Source organism: Apodemus sylvaticus, chromosome 22, assembly GCF_947179515.1.
Source record: "Apodemus sylvaticus chromosome 22, mApoSyl1.1, whole genome shotgun sequence".
Classification (NCBI taxonomy): Eukaryota; Metazoa; Chordata; class Mammalia; order Rodentia; family Muridae; genus Apodemus; species Apodemus sylvaticus.
In genome coordinates, this window is record NC_067493.1 from 13481944 (window position 1) to 13501594 (window position 19651).

General features: G+C 42.6%; 1 non-coding gene across 1 annotated transcript; it reads left to right on the plus strand.

Annotated features, from left to right (window-relative positions):
• Positions 1-3748: 3748 nt before the first annotated feature.
• LOC127673458 (small nucleolar RNA SNORA17) lies at positions 3749-3880 on the plus strand. The gene has a single exon (XR_007975187.1). It is a non-coding gene; the product is annotated as a small nucleolar RNA SNORA17 (small nucleolar RNA).
• Positions 3881-19651: the final 15771 nt, after the last annotated feature.

Genomic DNA, 19651 nt, shown 5'->3' on the forward strand with positions numbered 1-19651 from the left:
TGGATACCATGTGTGCTAATGTTTTGTTTAGTTTTGGTTTTGGTTTTGGTTTTGCCCCATCTACGATTGCTCTGAGTTAAGATGGTACCTGTCACCCACAACACACACAGACACACACATACATATGCACACACACACACACACACACACACACACACATACACACAAACATGCATATCCAAGTGCACACACAAAATTTGGCTTTCAAATTACTGAAGCACAGAACCCATGCCTCAAACAACTTTATTCTGGAGCCAAATATGAATATTCATAGCCACTAAAGTGTACACCCCCTGTATGTGGTAACACTTTGAAGTTTTCATAGGATCTAAACAAGTCTCTGGGCTGGAGAGAGGGCTCAGCAGTTAACTGCACTGGCTGCCCTACTTAAAGACTACGGACAGTACCTCCCACCATTTCACATGGTTAGCCCTATAAAACGAAAAGTCTGCCCTGTGGTAGAGTGGGCACCTGGGGGACATCCTCTCCCACCCCCTCACACAGGCCTTAAAGACTTGGGTTTAGTTCAGCACACATATGGTTGCTCACAACCACCTGTCACTCCAGTTCCAAGAGATTCAACGTACTCTTCTGACCTCTGAGGGCCCTGCATACATGTGATGCATCAGCATACATGCAGAAAAAACACCCATACTCATAAAAGAAAAATAAAACTTTTATCTTAACCTTTACAGACACTTTGTGAGTCTCACATCTGGCACCCCAGTACCATTCATCTCACTTTGCCTGTATCCCCCCTCCATCCTTGCAACATTCCCCCTAAAATTAATGCACAAATAAAAATGAATAACACCAAACATAGAAAACATCTCATTATGGAAGCTGTAGAGTGTCACTGAGTGTCCCTCAGTATACCTGCTGTCCACAGATCTTCACACATCAATGTTCATTGCATTGAGTCATTGTCTGTCTCAAGGACTCTGGTTTCTGTGACACCATCAGTCTTGGATCCTCCCCAGGACTCCTCCTGGTTTTCCTGTTGTTGCCCTGTGTCATGGAGATCCTACAGCTTTGGATTGGCAGGACCAACCCTTTCAGACTCTCCAACAGTTTACAGATGATACACATGTGGAAGTGGAAGGGCTGAATCAGGGCCAGGGTGGCAGCTGAGCTGGTCACCACCAGAGTGAGCTCCTCATCCCTGCTGTGGCTAGGCCACCCAAGGCTGCCATCAGCAGGAGGCTGGTGAGCTCTCCAGTTCTCATGCCCTGGTCAGCTCTCCAGTTCTCATGCCCTGGGGCCAACTCACCCCACCCAGGCCTCCAGAGCCAGCTCCACTGTGCTGCCCAGGCAAGAAGTAGAGCCTCTTCTCCCAGGGGCTACAACCAGTGAAAGGCAAGGCTAGCTCTTCCACTTTCATGGCTTCAGGGACGGCTCTCCTGACCAACGAAGATGGTGAGGGGTTGGGGGAGGATGTCACCAAGGTACCCAGTCTACCACAGGGCAACCTTTTTGTTTTTATGGCTAGCCATGCTAAGCTGTGGGAGGTACAATCTCCAGGGTGGAGCCTGGTTTATGCAGAGCAGGACAGTGGTGGTGCACGCCTTTAATCCCAGCACTTCGGAGGCTGAGACAGTCAGGAGGATATCTGAGTTTGAGGCCAGCCTGGTCTACATACAGACTGAGTCCTTGGACAGCCAGGGCCATACAAAGGAATGCTGTCTCCAAAAACAAAAAAGAAAAGAAAAGAAAAGAAATGTAGCTGATTCTGAACCTGGTAGCAAGCCAGGAAAGCCAGGAATATTTCCCCATGGAGTCTGCTTCAGTTCCTTCCTCCAGGTTCCTGCCTTAGTCTGTCATTAATTCCTTTGATGTTGCACTGTGACCTGGCAAAGGAATCTAAATACACCTTTCCTCTCCAGGTTGCTTAGGGTCATGCTGCTTATTGCAGCAACACAGAGCAAGCTAGAACACAACATATCTTAAAAACAGGGAGAAAAGTCAGCCATCTTTTTAGTCCTTAGAATACAGAATAACAACCCAGAGGAAGGCAAGTATTTGACAGGCAGAATGGTGTCCAGAGTGGGAGTTGTCACTTCTTATATTCAAAATTTTCCCTTGAGCAACTAGAACCATCTTGTAGAACCAGAATCAAGACATGACTGAAGAGATGACAGCTTGATCAGAACTGTTTAATTATGTATATCTTGTCCATTAAAATTGTTTTTGTCCTTATTTTAACTAAAGTCACATAGCCACAAAGACACCCACAAAAACACACACACATATATACATACACGCACACGCGTATGCACACGTGCACACACAAATAGAAAGACATGAACATATTCACACATACAAACAGAAACACACATACACAAATTCCCACATACACACATACTTGCATACACACACAGACATGGATACTTACAGACATGCACATAAACACATAGACACACACTCAAAGATACACACATAAACAGACACTCACAGACACACACACATTCACATACATACACACATTCACATACACACATTCATACCCACACCTCAAGAAACACACACTCATTCATGCCCACACTCACAAAAACAAACATACAGAAACACACACAGGTACACAGACACACACACACACACACAAACACACACACACACACACACCACACACACATCATTTAAAAGAAAAAGGAAAGCTCATATTATCCCTAAAGCAAAATCTAGAAGCTTCAGTCACCTCCACTTTTCTTGTCCTTTTACTCTACGGAGTCCTAGCGGTTCTGCTGCACCACTTGAGACAGTTACAGGGGTCTTAGGGCGACCTGCATTGAGATTTCTGTAACAATTGCACTACTCAATTGCTAGTGAAAAATACATTTTGAAAGAGCTCTAGCATGCCTGGGCATGTCAAACCTGGCCTGGCCAGCCATGCCCTTCTCCCCCATTCCCTGTGCCTTGCTAAAAACCACTAGATTGCATTCCTAAAGGTAGATCCCAAGATCTGTTCCCTATTTGACCACTTCCCTCCTGAGATCGACTACCAATGTCAAATTGTCAAGGAGCTGAAGTCCAGGATTCAAAAGCTCCCTTTGGCTACTCTTATAAACATATCCAGTCAGAAGTAAACACCGAATCCTAACCCTAGATTAGGCAGTTCTTATCCTCTGCCTGCTGCCCCAGGCCCAATGGAAAGAGTAACCAGTGTCTCCTTACTGGTTCTCTCTCCTGCACTACTAATCTATTCTGTCTCCTACAGCATCATGGCAGCTCTCTGTGCCTCTCTCTTCTGTCCTAGTTTAGGGTTACTAAAGGTCCTGCCTTTCTCCATCCAGCCATTGGCTATTAGCGAATAATTGAAGTTCCTTAGTTGATCGGCCTTTTGAAGGTTCAGAGGAAGGTCTAGCCTTCACTCTCCATCTTTTACTGACAGTATAGAAGATGGAAAATGATCCAAGCTTCACGTTCTGGTCTGATAACTGGGTTCTAAAGGGATGACTCAGTTGGTAAAGGACTTACCATGCAAATGTGAGGACACGATTTTGATTCCAAGAGGCCATTGAGAAAACAAACAGAAAAAAGCTGGACTTGGTGCTAGATAGGAAACCAGGATGAGTGGATCCCAAGCACGCAGGTCAGTCTTAGGCAGTCTCAGGTCATTGAAGGATATTGGCCCCCCAAAACATTCCCTGAGGAATGACATTTGAGACACCCTCTGGCCCACACATGCACACATAGGCACACACACAGAGACACACATACCCAGAATTGGCCAGTGAGACACATAAAATCTCCTGCCCATAGAGACATTGCATGCATGGCTGCTGTGTCACTTGTGCTTCACTAAGTGGCAGAGAGGAGAAAGGCTATGTCTGTCCTCAGTGTTCTGCCCTGTGAAAATCTGAATGATTAGTAGCCTAACACTCCCTGAAGAAAGTGAGCCTGAAATGGCCACCAGCCATGCAGGTCGGGATGGGCTCCCAGGGCAAAGACTGAGCCCAAGGGGAGACAAAACATTCCTGGGACTGCGGGTCTAGGGTGGGAGTGAGCCTGAGACATATGACCCCTGCCTGGGGCCACCTGAGAGGCCAAGCAAGGAGCATGCCTTAGACAACCAGCAGTCCAGCCCCAGTGGGGCCCAAAAGAGGAGCTAGCCTAAGATGATCACCAGTCACTTGATGTGGGGTAAGCACAGGCATCCTCCATGCACGATGACCCATGTCCAGAGTCATTATGCACAAATGCGGCAGAACACTACCCCTTGCTGGCTGCTGCATTGGATGGCCCAGCTGGGGCAGGGCAGGAGAGCTTCCCCTGGTGGTGCATGTGCGGGAGTCAGGAACCCTTGCAAGCAAAGAACTGTGAACAAAAGGGTATATTGTGAGACACACTGTGACACACTACAACTTCCACAAGGAGACTTTCTTCTCTGTTGGGGGTGTAGTTTGCAAGGGAGGAGGGCATGTATGAGGGGACAGGGAAATGAGTGGGATTGGGGTGCATGGAATGACATTCTCAGAGAATCAATAAAAAGGTTTGAAATAAAAAAAACATTCTTTTATGTTTTTCACTGATTTTCCAAAGCTTTTGGCTATTTAGGAATTAACTTATCAAGCTCTATTTAACTATCTTTTGTTGAGGTGTTTGGAATGACCTCTGTAAGAAACTCCTTTAATACCCTATGCCCCTGTGACTAGCAATGGATGAGGCTGTCCATCTAAACTTTATATATCTTGTACAAGTTTACATGGTTCTGCATCAGCTTAATAGATAAGAGACCTGTGAGTGCTATTTTATGAATATGTTAAAGTCTGCATTGTACCTGCACTCCCAACATACAAAATGGCCAGTGACATTTTCTGGCCATTTCTGCCTTTCCTTATCAATGCCATTCAGAGAGGAAACTGCCATTCAGGTTGTCCTGTCTATACCGTACCCTCTTTGAACAAACAAATATTCTATGCTGTATATATGTTATAATTTTAACCTTAAAATATAGATTGGCTGTAACTAGCACTAAATGTGTCAGGTGTCCCAATTGTACCATGAATCACTAGGCTGGGGGTAACCTATTCTGCTCTGGCAGTGTGAACTCATTTCTAGGGTTGAGGAGACACTGAGGTACTTACAGTCCCATCAACCACACCAACACTTATTTATTTTTTCATGTTGATGGGCTCCCCTTTCTCTTCTTCTTGGCTCAAGTTGTTCACATTTCTCCATTCTTCCCAATGATGGGGAACATCTAAGCACAAAATGTAGCAGCTAAATGTGGAAACTCAGGTCCCCAAAAGACACATCATCCTAGTCTTGAAGTGTTGATTGGGATGCGATGATTTTCAGTTGATTTTATAATGGGTTCTCTGGTATGAAGACAAAAGGCCATCTAATAAGAATTCTAACCCAGAGGACTGACCTTTGGAGAAGGACTATGGGTTTGTTTTCTACCTGTCCCAGATTTGTTCCTTAAGGAAACTCCCTCCCCATAATGGTCACCTCCTTGAATTTGCCATTAGTGAAAGTTGGAGACAGGAGTGTTCCAAGTCTCTTCCATTCATCATCCTCAGATATGGTAACGGCCTTTCTTATAAATCATGCTGGCCCAAAAGGTTAGAATTCAAATGGAAAGGCAATTTGCTCTGCAGAAGTTATGTGTACATCCATAACTCCAGGAAATAAATCAAGCAAATACTCACTTCCAGAAGATCCTGCTATACCACTCCTGGGCATATACCCAGAGGATTCCCCACCATGTAATAAGGATACATGCTCTACTATGTTCATAGCAGCCCTATTTATAATTGCCAGATGCTGGAAAGAACCCAGGTATCCCTCAACAGAAGAATGGATGCAAAAAATGTGGTATATCTACACAATGGAGTACTATTCAGCCATTAGAAACAATGAATTCATGAAATTCTTAGGCAAATGGATGGAGCTAGAGAACATCATACTAAGTGAGGTAACCCAGACTCAAAAGGTGAATCATGGTATGCACTCACTAATAAGTGGTTTTTAACCTAGAAAACTGGAATACCCAAAACATAATCCACACATCAAATGAGGTACAAGAAGAAAGGAGGCGTGGCCCCTGGTTTTGGAAAGACTCAGTGAAACAGTATTCGGCAAAACCAGAACGGGGAAGTGGGAAGGAGTGGGTGGGAGGACAGGGGAAGAGAAGGGGGCTTACAGGACTTTCAGGGAGTGGGGGGGCTAGAAAAGGGGAAATCATTTGAAATGTAAATAAATTATATCGAATAAAAAAAAAGAAAAAAAAGTAGTTCTTTGTCTTAAGTGGCAGGTCTTGCTTGTATTCAACACACTTCATAGAGATTACCTTGTCAATTATATAAACATAGGTGTCACCTATCCAGACAGCATGGATTTACATCTTTAGTTTAAAGTATCTTCTTAATGAAATCCCTCTTGCACAGGAAAAAATGGTTATTTCATAGGAATAGAAAAAGCCCTACAGTATACTTCAAGGCTGTGCAGAGTAAAGTGGGTTCAATAGCCTTTGGGATTAAGGGCTAGAGAGATAGCTCAGAACCTAAGAGCACTTGTTGCTCTTGCAGACAATCCATGTTGGGTTCTTAGCACCCACTATGCCCCACTACGAGGAGAGGAATGGGAATTCTCTGGTATTTGAAAAGTCCTTGTGGGAGCATCAAGGCCATCATGGGAAGCTCACCAAATCCTAGGGAGCCTTCAATAAAATCCCATCTCCTTCTGCCTTTAGGCTGGAGAACAACCCCAGAGGCCCAAGTGCAGGATGCCCAAGTCTCTGGGATGCAAGAGATTCTGCCTCCAAGGCCAGCTTCTGAGGCCAAGCCACAGGAAAGCCTGCTCCCCCGAGAGGACACTGAGCTCTTAGAAACAACACTTGTTCAACCCTTTGAGCCAGAAGCTGGTCCAGTGCAGCTTGCAACTTTAGAGCAAGCTCTGCCCACATCATCTGATACACAGTCACCTGTAGCTGTGTCTGCTGACGTGTCTACAGATGGGGCTGCAGGTGTGGCTGCAGGAGTGGCTGCAGATGTGGTTGCAGATGTGGTTGCAGATGTGGCTGCACGTGTTTCAGCTTTGCAGTACATAGTTTTCTCTGCAGTTGTGCAATTAGGTGCACCAGAGTGTTATTTCCCTCTGCCTGAGGTAGACATATAGCTCAAAAATTACCTGTTATCGTATAACAGCTTAGGTGGGAACCACTGCTGGTACAGATAATTTCTTAAGAGAAATTATCTCCATTTATTGTTAGATGTTATTCTTTCATATTGTTGATTTCCTTGTTGAATTTTTATTTATGTTTAGATGTTAATAAAAATGATCTGTTTACTCATCTTAAACGCTATAGTTCATTTCCCAAGTGGTATTATTACTCATATCTACCTCTGCACTGCATCTCTGAGACACATGTCAATCACAGGAAGGGAACCCTGGCAGGCCACCCTGGATTCAGGTAAAGCAAGCCACTGATGTTGCAGTAATTGGGCAAATAACAACAATGGTGAACAGTATAAACTATGTGACTGTGACCTGGAAGTCTTGGCGTCAGCAGTGCTCCTGACAATTAGGGACACAGATTCTAGATGAGCCATATTGGGGCTCATGGACATAAGTCTCTACTTGCTGGGCTTCTTCCCTGTCAAACTGGACAGTGGAACCATGCAGAGGAGAAAGTCAGTTTAAGTGTAATGACACTCCCCATTCTCGCCATCCCTGAGCCCAAAACACCATGTTTTAACAGATGGTTATCATAAAGAATTGCCAGGCTTTGCCATAATTCTCTGGGTGATCAACACATGACAAGGGGGAGTCCCTGAAAATTTTACACATTTGGTCTGTGGGGAATGGGTTGCATGCAGTCTTACTTTTCTCTATGTATAAGGAAGCCTGCATGGGTCAAAGCCAGGAGTCACCAGGAAAAATGGCTCACTAAGTCCTCATGCTGTGCATGTGTGATTCCTGAAACCTTTTAGCACATATTCATTTATGTCTGGGCCCCTTCAAAGGGTGTAGGGCAACTCATGTGTGCTGTGATGATGCAGGACCCACACACACCACATCACCGGCCGCCTAGGCATTTGGCTTTTTATAAACTTTTATACAGCAGGCTAGTCCCTGTCTCATCAAGAATTGAGCTGTACACTTCATCTAGTTCCTGAGCTGGGGTGTCAGGTGACCCTGAGGCCTCGAGACACAGGTTACTATGGTCAAGTTTAGGAAAACCCTACACAGGCTGCAGGTTGGCTTTCTGGATGAACAACGGAGGCTGCTGCAGCACAGAGAGTAGACGAGTGGTAGCTAGAAGTGATGGTGGCAGGGCGTCTAGCTGTCATCTGCACACAAGGAAAGGGGACCTAGTCCATTGCCAATGTGTGTAGAGAATCTTTAGGAACATTATTAAAGCTGGTAAGCAAATCCAGCAATTCTGAAAAGGAAACACTTCTGCACATGAACTGAAATGAAGTCATCACACAGCTGCACAGCAGCCATGGGAAGATGACAATATTGACTGGACACCACATGGGAATGAAAATAAGCAAGCATGGCCATTTGCACAGGCCAAGATTCTGCCTTGTCTCCTGCTCTCTGCAGTGTTTGATGTCCTCTCAGACAATATTTAAAGGAGTGTAAACAATGGATAAGGCATACAGCAGAAATGATAGCATGTAGGTTCAAAAAAACTGTCTGAAAGCTAAAAGATGCTGACTGGTAGGGTCTTGGATTGAAGATTGATACCATTTAAAATTAGCAGCACAGGAATCAATCAACACATTCCAACCGATTACTACAGACAGCAGGGGCATTCTTATGTGAAATTCCCTATGCCATTCTGAGGGACTCAGCAAACAGAAATAAGAAATTAGGAGATGCTGTCAGTATGGCACCTACTGAGAAAGTATAGGACCTGAGCTGGGATCCCCAACAGTCATATCAAAAAACGGTGTGGTCATGTGCATAGGATAACCTAGATGCTGGTGTCTTGTTTTGTTTGTTTTCAACTTGACAAAGGGTAGGGTAAACTGGGAAGAAGGAACATTAGTTGAGAAAAATGCCACAGTCACATTGACCTGTAGGCAAATCTGTGAAGCATTTTCTTCATTAACCCTCTTTGTAGAATGTTCCAGGCTATTGCGGGCAGCCATCCCTGGACTGGTAGTTTGGAGTGGTGTGAGAAAGGTTGAGCAAGCCAGTAAGCAGTGTTTCACCATGGCTTCTGCTTCACTTCCTGACTTCACATTCCTGCCTGGGTTTCTGCCCTGTCTTCCCTTCATAATGGACAGTAATCTGAAAGTGAGATAAATCGAGGCTTTTCTGAAATGGTTTTTGGTCAGTGTTCTAACACAGGAATGGAAAAGAAAACTAAGAGACCCTAGGGTCAGGCAGGACCCCCTAGCTCAATGCTGATCCAGTTTATAGCTTGGTGAGCACTGGATTCAGAGAGAGTACAGCTCAGCAAAAACTAAGAGCAGAGGGACTGAGGAAGAATCCTCATGTCAAACTCCTGCTTCCACCCACATGGACATAGAGATGAACACAAATACACAAGTTCACACATGCAATACACATGCACATAGACATACACATAAACCACATGTATACACATATTTACACACACACACACACACATTGTCTTATGGTTTTACTGCTGTGAACAAATACCATGAACAAGGCAACACTTATAAGGACAGCATTTATCTGGGGATGGCTTACAGGTTGAGAGATTCAGTCCATTATCATCAATGCAGGATCATTGCTAATCCAGGCAGACATGATATAAGAGGTGAGAGTTCTACCTCTTCTTCTGAAGGCTGCTAGCAGAATACAAGTTCCAGACAGCTAGCATGAAGGTCTTCAGCCCACACCCACAGTGACACACTTACTCTAAAAGAGCCATATCTTCTAATAGTGCCACTCCCTGTTTTGAGCATATAGAAACCATCAGACACAGACATATATACATACACACACACATATACACACAAACCACACATACACACATATACACACAAACCACACAAACACAACTACATCACTGCCAATTTCAAATCACACCTCAAGCAGTTCTTACCAGCTATGATCAACTGTCAGAAAAGTAATCAGAAGGGTCAGTGGAGCTGAAACCAGAGCTTAGGTGTATACACAGAATATAATTCCCCCTTTAATTAATTTAGTATTTTCTTTTATGTCTATCATTTTATCTGCATTATTTTTCATGATAGTCTTCAATTTTTTTCCCCCTGAGACAGGGTTTCTCTGTATAGCCCGGGATGTCCTTGAACTCACTCTGTAGACCAGGCTGGCCTCGAACTCAGAAATTCGCCTGCTCTGCCTCCCAGAGTGCTGGGAATACAGGCGTGTGCCACTACTGCCCAGCTGATAGTCTTCAATTTTAATATGTCTTCCTATATACTTCCTCTATTTTATCAGAAATGTTTGAATGTAATCTTTTGATTTTTATCACAAATGTTTCTAATTCCACCTTCAATTAATTTAGAAAGAGTTTTTATATCAACCATTTTTATGTAAAATTTTCCATGAAATAGTCAATTTTAACGTTTGTCTATTTTTTGAATTTCACCAGAAATATTTTCCATGTAAATCTTCAATGTTATCTGAAAATGTTTATAAGTCTGCCTTCAATCAACTTAGGATTATCTTTATGCCTATCATTTATCTATATAATTTCCATGATAATCTAATTTTAACATGTTTTTCTGTATACTTCTGCAATTTTATCAGAAATATTTTCCATGGAAATCTTCAAGTTTATCAGAAAATGTTTATAATTCCACTCAGACCTAAACAAAGAATTTTTGCCTGAAGAAATTCGGAGGGCTGAGAAGCACCTTAAAAAATGCTAAACATCATTAGCCATTAGGGAAATGCAGATCAAAACAACCCTGAGATTTCACCTCACACTAATCAGAATGGCTAAGGTTAAAAACTCAGGAGACAGCAGATGTTGGCGAGGATGGGGAGAAAGGGACACTCCTCCACTGCTGGTGGGATTGTAAGATGGCAATCACAAAAGAATACACATGGAATGCAATCATTGATAAGTTGATATTAATTAGCCCTGAAGCTCTGAATACTGAAGATACAATTAGCATATCAAATGATTCCCATGAAGAAGGAAGAAGAGGGCCCTAATCCTGGAAAGGCTTGATCCAGCATAGTAGGGGAGTATCAGGACAGAGAAAAGGGAAGGGGAAAGACAGGAGAATGGATGGAGGGAAGAGGATTTATGGAACATATGGGGGGAGGGGCTGGGAAAGGGGAAGGCTTCTAGAATGTAAATAAAGAATATAGAAAATAAATTTTAAAAAATTTAAAAAAAATTTTAAAAAAGAATACTTTTATACCCACCACTATTATATCTATATAAAAATTCCCACGACAATCTTCAATGTTAACATTTTTGTTCTACATTTTCTACAATTTTATCAGATATATTTCCCTGTAAATCTTCCATTCTATCATAAAATGTTTCTATCCCATATTTCAATTAATTTAGCATTGTTTTACATACATGCCTATCACTTTACTCCTTAATTTTCCATGAAAATTGTCAATTTTCAAGTGTTTATCTGAAATATTTTCTATGTAAATCTTTCATTTCTTCAAAAAGTGTTTTAACTCCCTTTAAAAAATAAAATAAAATAATAAAAAGAGTCTCTAAGCAATTTATAAAAAAATAAAGTAAAATAAAATAGAGTAAAACAATTAACTAAAGATCATAAAAAGGGAAATAATTTATTATAGCTGCTACGACAAAAGATAAAATATTGACTGCGTTTATATTTATACAAAATTTCACTTGTCGCGACCACCCCCTTACCAGCAAGGAATGACCCAACGCAGGAAGATCTTCTTCAAGCAGTTTATTCCCAGGGGGATTAAAAAAACACAGACACGGGTCATTCTGCAAGGAGAATGCCCCACCCCAACCTTACTGAGAACAGCAATATATATACTAGAGGCCAGGGAAGGGAACAGGAAAAATCAATTATAGCCATAGGTCAGGCACCTGGGAAGTCTGTACCACACCGGGCAGGAAGGCAGGAATCAAGCTAAGCCACTGGATGTTTTGCTCTCAAGAAACCTGTGCAAACAGCTCAGCTGGGGGGCGTTGAGCCAAGCTCTCTGGTTCCCAACATTCACTTCTAACTAAGTTATGGTTTTAAACTTTCTAGGAACATGTAGAGAAGAGAAGTGATAGTTGTCACTATCTAGATAATTACTCCTCATGGAGATGCACGTAAACATTCTCTGTTGTAAACTTCCATTTCAATTTATGATTTGATTTTTGTGTGAACGTCTGATAAACTCTGTAACCTGTGATCATGGATTCTGATAGATGTCTAAGTACTGAAGACAAAAGAGAAAGGGCACTACTTCTCTCTCTTCTCTCATGTGTGCTTTCTCTCTCTGTCTCTCTCTCTGTCTCTCTGTCTCTGTCTCTGTCTCTGTCTCTGTCTCTCTCTCTCTCTCTCCCATTCTCTCTCTTTTTACCTTTCTCCAATTAGAAGAACTTTTCCCTTTCCCCATATAGTATATTTCTGCTTTTCTCTCTTAGATAGCTTTCATAGGAAACTTTTTACAACTTAGTAATAAACTCATTCACCACTTCTTTAAGTGTTCTATTTTTCTCCCTGCAGACTTCTGACTTGCAAGCTGGAAGTTAGAGCCCAACAGTTCCTGCTGAGATAGAACAAAGACCACATTGCTGAATCCTCTGCTGTTAGGCTACAGGTGTTAATCACCTAAGCCAGCAGTCTTTCACCCTCAGAAAGAGCAAGAAAGTTTCTAGGATATTTTAGAAGTTATCATCAGCATTTTATTACAACTAGAAAGCCCTGAGTCCCTCAGACTTCAAAGCCATCATCACCTGTGCCTACTCTGTGCCTCTACCACTACCTTCTCCAGGCCGGTAGGCTCCCAGCCTTTGCCATAAGAAGGCTGTACCATTCAGGCCATAAAACTCAACATATAGCCAGGACCACCTGCCAAAACTAAAACAAAGGCCTATTCCATGGAACTCCAAAGTTCTGAGAAAGTCTACATACTAACCTTGCTCTTTTGACTTCTGTAGTTCTTCTTCTGGCTAACTGTTCTTGCTAACTGAAGCATGTCGACCCAAGACATGGGGGTTTTTTGTTTGTTTTTTTGTTTGTTTGTTTGTTTGTTTTGTGCTTTAAAGCTCACCCTGAGAAAGACTTGTGGCTACACTGTGATACCAAATACCCATTGTAGTCAACAGGCAGCTAGAGACTAAAACTGGTTGACTAAAATCCATATCTGAGCAGTCTTCTCTGGTGAAAACTGAAGTGACTAAATAATGTAATGGAGCACTAAAATAGTCACTTCCATCAGCTGTGGCCGTCCAGGGCAGGCCACCCCCTCACTCTTCTCAGATTGCCAATGGCACCAAGATCCAAGATCTCACTGTTCCATTAAGAACAGCCATGGTTAAACATTTCCACAACAGGGAAAAGACACTCCATGCTGCAATTCTGTAAGCATGCAGAAGTGAGAGTTCTGTGGAGCCAGCTTGAGGCCTCAACCTGCACAGGGCAGAGCCAGATGAGTACCTCTGCCCCTCTACCAGCACTGTGGTAGGATGGAGTGGCCCAGCCAAACACCAAGCACCTTGAGTGATTTGGTGAGCTTCAAGGCTGCTTTGAAATTCTGATTCCTGCATATCCACCCCAGCTCACTGCCCTATTTGAGACAAGTGCTCTGCTCTCCACTTCTGCCTCAGGGTCTTCCCTCTCCAAGTCTGGTGTTGCTCAAGAGAGTTGCAGAGTCTAGGTGAGCAGAGCAGTTTATCATGGTCTTCGCCTTAATGGAGAGTGTTGTGCTCTGAGACTTCATCCTTTTCATGAGAATTTGCAAGCTTGATCATAAATTGCTTTTTTTGCACTTGAGACAGGGTCTCACTGTGTAGATTTGGCTGGTCTAGGACTCTCTATGTAGACCAAACTGGCCTCAAACTCATAGCAATGCCCTGCCTGTGCCTCCTGAGTGCTGGGATTAAAGGCATGCACCACCATGCCCGGACATTTGTTTATGTTTGTTTGTTTTTTAATGTCTAGGAGCTATTAAACAAAATTTCCCATTTAAATTCAAAATTTTACTTTTTTACTGGTTTTGTCAGTTCTGACTTTTATTTATCTCCTCAAAAAATATCACTATTTGTCTTTCATGACTTTTTTGGTAGTTTTCCGTTATGTCCCTTATGTATTATTTATCTTAATTTTTGTCTAATCTCAACTTCTTTCTTTGTCTTTATTTTCTGTTTTTCTAAGTGTTCCTCAGAGAGATTCCTACTTCCTTGGTTTTTTAGCCTTCTTCTTTCCTAACAAAAGGCTTTAATATTTCTTTTCACCATGATGTTCTCTGCACCCCAAATTTAATATAGCACACTTAAATTTTTTTTTTAATTTAAAGTATTATGTGGGTTTTGCCTATATGTGCATATAACCACCACATTTATGCAGTACCCACAGAGGCCAGAGGAGGGCGTCTGATTCTATGGAACCAGAGTTACTGCTCATTGTGAGCTGCCATGTGAGTGCTGGGTACTGAACCTGGGTCTTCTGAGAGATCAGTAGTGCTTTTGAGCCATCTCTGCACATGTAATAATAATAAAAAAGAATAATCTATTAATCAATAATCGACAAAGAATAAATTGTAATTAATAACTAATTGATATTATTAATAACAATTAATAATTAAGTACCCTGAACACTAATAAATAATTATTGGTTAACAACCTTCTGCCCTCTGTAAAGTAACAATCAATTAACTACTAATTTATAGTTGATAACTTATTGATATCAATAATTTGGGGGCTGATTTTGCAAACCCAATTAATAACTAGTTGCTATTATTTATTTTATTAATTTTATTTGTTTCATTAATCGCTAATTATTAATTAGTGCTCAATGATGGTGTAAATTATTTCTGCCTTCCTTGGGGGTTATTTTATTTCTTCAGAGTCCCTTTAGTAAAATAATGCTTCACTTCTAAGCAGGTGACAATGTCCTGGGTTTTTGTCACTGATTTTTCTTTAGTAAGAAAACCAATCTATCTCTATGGCATTCTTCCTTGGAAACTTTTGCCACTTTAGCATGTGATGAAATGCATCAGCAAGCCTCAGGGTGATCTGTTACCACTAGGTCCATTAGGTACCATTTACTGATAACTTACAATAATTTGTATGCATCTAGTAATCTGAACTGTCTATGTCTCTCTAATGTCTGAGAAAAAAGGAGGCAGATGATAACAAATTTGTCTCCCCCCACCTTTTATTCCACAAATATTTCCTTCTTCTACTTTGAAGCTATATTCCATTGTGAATATAATGAAGTCATCTTAGGTGAAACATGAGAAGGCTCTCATGGTGTCTGTGGGAGGCTAGGCTGCTGTCTCTTTCTCCCAGCCTGCTGCCTTGGTGGTGAGATGCTTCTGGCATATTCTGGTAACTGCCTCTGGGGCAAAGGACACTTCTACCTCAACAAGTTTTTTCGACAACCAGGAAGATCATTTGTTTTAGAGCCAAAGATGAGTTACCAGGGCCTAGGAACATTAGGTTATAAAAAGTAAATACTATGGTACGAAACTGTAACAGTTTGGTGACATTATATAGTAATAGTAAGAAAACAATAAATCAAGGATATGTTGGTAACACACTATCGGGAACATCTGGTAGCTGGGCAGCAGCAAGGTAGGGATACTTTGCCATGGGTGTCAGAGGTTATTTGATGCCACCCTCAGCCTCTGGGTTGGTAGACTTGATAATGTGCAGATCCTGTGAGAGTTGAAGGTTCTAGTGTCCCTGTCCTGAAGGTAGGAGAACAGGCCATGGCAGCAGAAGTTCCTGGAAAGAGCCTCAGAAGACACAGATTGATCGAACAACAAATCCCTATGCAAGGAGAAGTGTGGCTCGAGTCCAAGTGTGGTCTTTTTATAAGCCCTCTTCCACTACATCTGGGCCCTGCTTCTATCAAAATCAAATGATGCCTCCTATGAACTGTGGTGATGGTGACCCCCCTCCCAGAACCATGGAGAGGTACCTGCTTCTGATTGCTGGGGACATTAAACCTCATTGGCTCACCCCAGTTCTGAATAAAAGCGAGAGATACAGCTAACTCCAGAAATACTTAGGTATGTCTGTCATGTGTGCCCAAGTGCCCAAGGAATCCAGAAGAAGGTTACAGGGGGTTGTGGACTGTCCAGTGTGGGTGCTGGAAATTAACCTTGGATACTCTGGAAGAGCAGCAAATGTTCTAGCCCTCTTTCTCTCTAGCACCACCAAATAAGTTATTATAAATTAAAATGGGGAATTTTGCTTTACAGCTCCTAGACATTAAAAAAAATAAACAAAAAAGTCTAGGTGAGGGTGGTGTCACATGCCTTTAATCCCAGCACTGAGGAAGCAGAGACAAGATCTGGAGTGGGCAGACATCCAAGCTATAAGGCATGGACAGAGGTCAGAGAAGACCTTGCAGGAGTCAGCTCTCTTCTTCCCTCAGGTGGGTCCCAGTGATCAAACTCAGACTGCCTGTCAGGTTAGGCAACAAGTACCCTTACCAGCTGAGGCATCTCCCCAGCCAGAGATTTTTTAACTTATTCACTTTACATCTCACTCACTGCCCCCTTCGCAATCACCCCTCCCACATTCCTTTCCCCTTCCCCTTTTCCTCTGAGAGGGTGGGAGGCCCCCAGCTTTCCCCCCACCCAGGCACTTCCTCTCTCACTGAAGCCGGGCAAGGCAGCCCAGATAGAAGACCATATCCCACATATAGGCAACAGCTTTTCAGATAGCTCCTGCTCCAGTTGTTTGGGACATACATGAAGACCAAGCTGCACATCTAAATACGTGTGAGGGAGGCCTAGGTCCAGCCTGTGTATGTTCTTTGGTTGGTGGTTTAAATTCTGAGAGCCCCAAGGGTCCAGGTTAGTTGATTCTATTGGTCTTCCTGTGGAGTTCCTATGTGCTAGGGACTGGAACCCTTCCTCTTATTCCTCCATTAGAGTCCCCAAGCTCCATCCACTGTTTGGCTGTGGGTGTCTACATCTGAGTGAGTCAGCTGCTGGGTGGAGCCTCTCAGAGGACATCCATACTAGACTCCGGCCTGCAAACATAAGAGAACATAATAAGTGTCAAGGATTAGGGCTTGTCCCTGAGATGGTCTCAAGTTGGCCAGGCTGGCTATTCCCTCAGTCTCTGCTCCATCCCCAAATCCCTGCATTTCTTGTAGGAAGAATAAGTTTTTGGTGGAAAGTGGAAATATTCTTAAATGCAGATCAATTCTGAGAGGGGAAATCAAAATTCATTTTCTGGAATATGTGAAAATATTATTCATTTGCTGCTTCACCTCTGGTGTACATCACATAAACCTTTGTACATTTTTCCATTCATGTAAAATGATTTCTGGGTCTGGGGATGCTGCTTGGTAGTAAAGAGCCTATGTAGCTTGGCTCAAAATCCTCCTGGTTTAGGTCTCCAGAAAAAGATAAAAAACAAAAACAAAAAAAAAAAAACAAAAAAAAAAAACGGAACTAAAACAACTAAAAAGCAATGTGTAAAATAAAAGCGTTTGGGCTGGGAAGTGGGGAAAGAAACTTTCTGGAAACCTGATGACCTGTTATCCACAGAGCTCAGGGTTTGAAAAGAGACAGCCAGCTCCTGGCCTGCACAGGTGTGCTGCGATGGGTGTGCATGTATACATACACACACACACAAATACACACACACACACACACATACACACACACGTGCATGCATGCAAATGTAATGATACATAATATAATACAAATCAAATAATAAAATATTTGCAGCTGCTTATACAAATCCATTCTAATCAGGTTCTTGTAAAAATGTAATGAAAATGCCTTAAAGCTTCTTCTTTATTGTTTTTTGTTGTTGTTTTGTTTTGTTGGTTTTTTTTTTTTTGTTTTGGGGGGTGTTTGTTTATTTTGCTTTTTTTTTGTTGTTTTATTTTTCCACACAGGGCTTCTCTTTGTAGCCCAAGCAGTCTTGGAACTCGCTCTGTAGACCAACTGGCCTTGAACTCAGAGACATCCACCTGCCTCTGCCTCCCAAGTGCTGGAGTTAAAGGTGTGTGCCATCACTTCCTGGCAGTATTCCTAGGTTTACTGATGCTTTCTCTCTGCTGTTAAAGCTGAGGTCTGGTGGTTTGCTTTTCCCTTGTTACCAGAGATTGATCCCAGCATCTTGCACAAAAGAGGACAGTCCTTGTCTCAGACACGCTCTTCCAGCTTTTCCTTAGGCCCTCCTACCGGGAGCCACCTTAGCCACCAATCCCAGGATACAAATGGCTCTGGGCCAACAGCACCTCTTCCAATACTAGCCTCCTACACCTACCTCCTCCCCTGTCCTACAGACTCCCTGTCATCTGACCCTCAGGAGTCCTTGGCCACTACTCTTTCCCAGAATAGGTTAGTAAATGAAAAACTGCCTGTGACACCTGGCACAGGTGATAAGGGGTTGAATCCACTTAGAGTCTCCACCAGCACATAATGGTCTTGTTTGCAGTAAACATTGCCAGAAGCCTGCTTGAATTTAAAGAGGCACAATGAAGATCTTAAACTCAGGAACAAAGTTGTCTCAGAGGTTGACTAACAGGGAATAAGGGATCTTGGAGTCTCCCCAGGGAGCCAGCTTGAGCCCAGTCCAGTTCTGCATCCCACATATCAGGATAAGCAGCTCTGGGCACAGCTTATGAGCACAAAGATGACTGCCTGACCTGAAGCAGGAACAAGTGACCCTGGCCCTCAGCCCAGAATTGTCACCAGGAATGTCTCCAGGAATGACTGTGGCTCATTTTATTTTCTACAAATTAATTCGATTTAAAGGAAGAATGGAAGGGAAAAGCTGTTCTTTTAAAGGGCCACGGTGAAACTTCCAGAGTTACAGTCATCATCCAAAGTGACAATTGCTCCACATTTGTCAATTGCATTGTTTCCAGATCTCTCTATGTTAAATTTTTCTTAAAACAGACAGAGTATCTAACTTCAAGCTGGTAGAATGAAAAGGGAGACCAAGAGGCAGAAACCAGGCTTTCAAAAATATTGCTGGATGTACTGTAAAAATAATCTTTAGGGACTAGAGAGATGGTTCAGATGATAACAGCACTGGCTGCTCTTCTCAAGGAAGACACTGTCCACATGACCCACATGGTGGTTCACAACCATCTGTAACTCCAGTTCCAGAGAATATGACGCCTCCTTCTTGCCTTTGTGGGAACTGCATGTACATGATACAGAGATGTACATTACAGATAAACCATTCATATACATAAAGCAATTTTTATTAAAGATCTCTTGTAGATGTCTCCATGAAATATTTTGTTTATACCTGGATATGCTCTTCCCAGTACAGCAGCTTGCAGCCTGGTGTGGCTTTTAAATGTAAGTGGGTTAAAATTAAGTACAAACAAAGGTGAAGTTCCGAAGCTGTTCCATTGGTCTTCAAATACTCAGTAGCTGCAGCAGGTAAGGTGTACATGGCTGTGCTTCATCAGGAAGTCCTTCCGTTTCCTAGGTGATCAATAAGCAGAAACTAAAGCTAGACAAGTTTTGTTTTCAATTTCAGAATTTGTTTATGTGCATTAATGTTCTGCCTGCATATATGTCTGCACAAGGGGCCCAGATCCCCTGG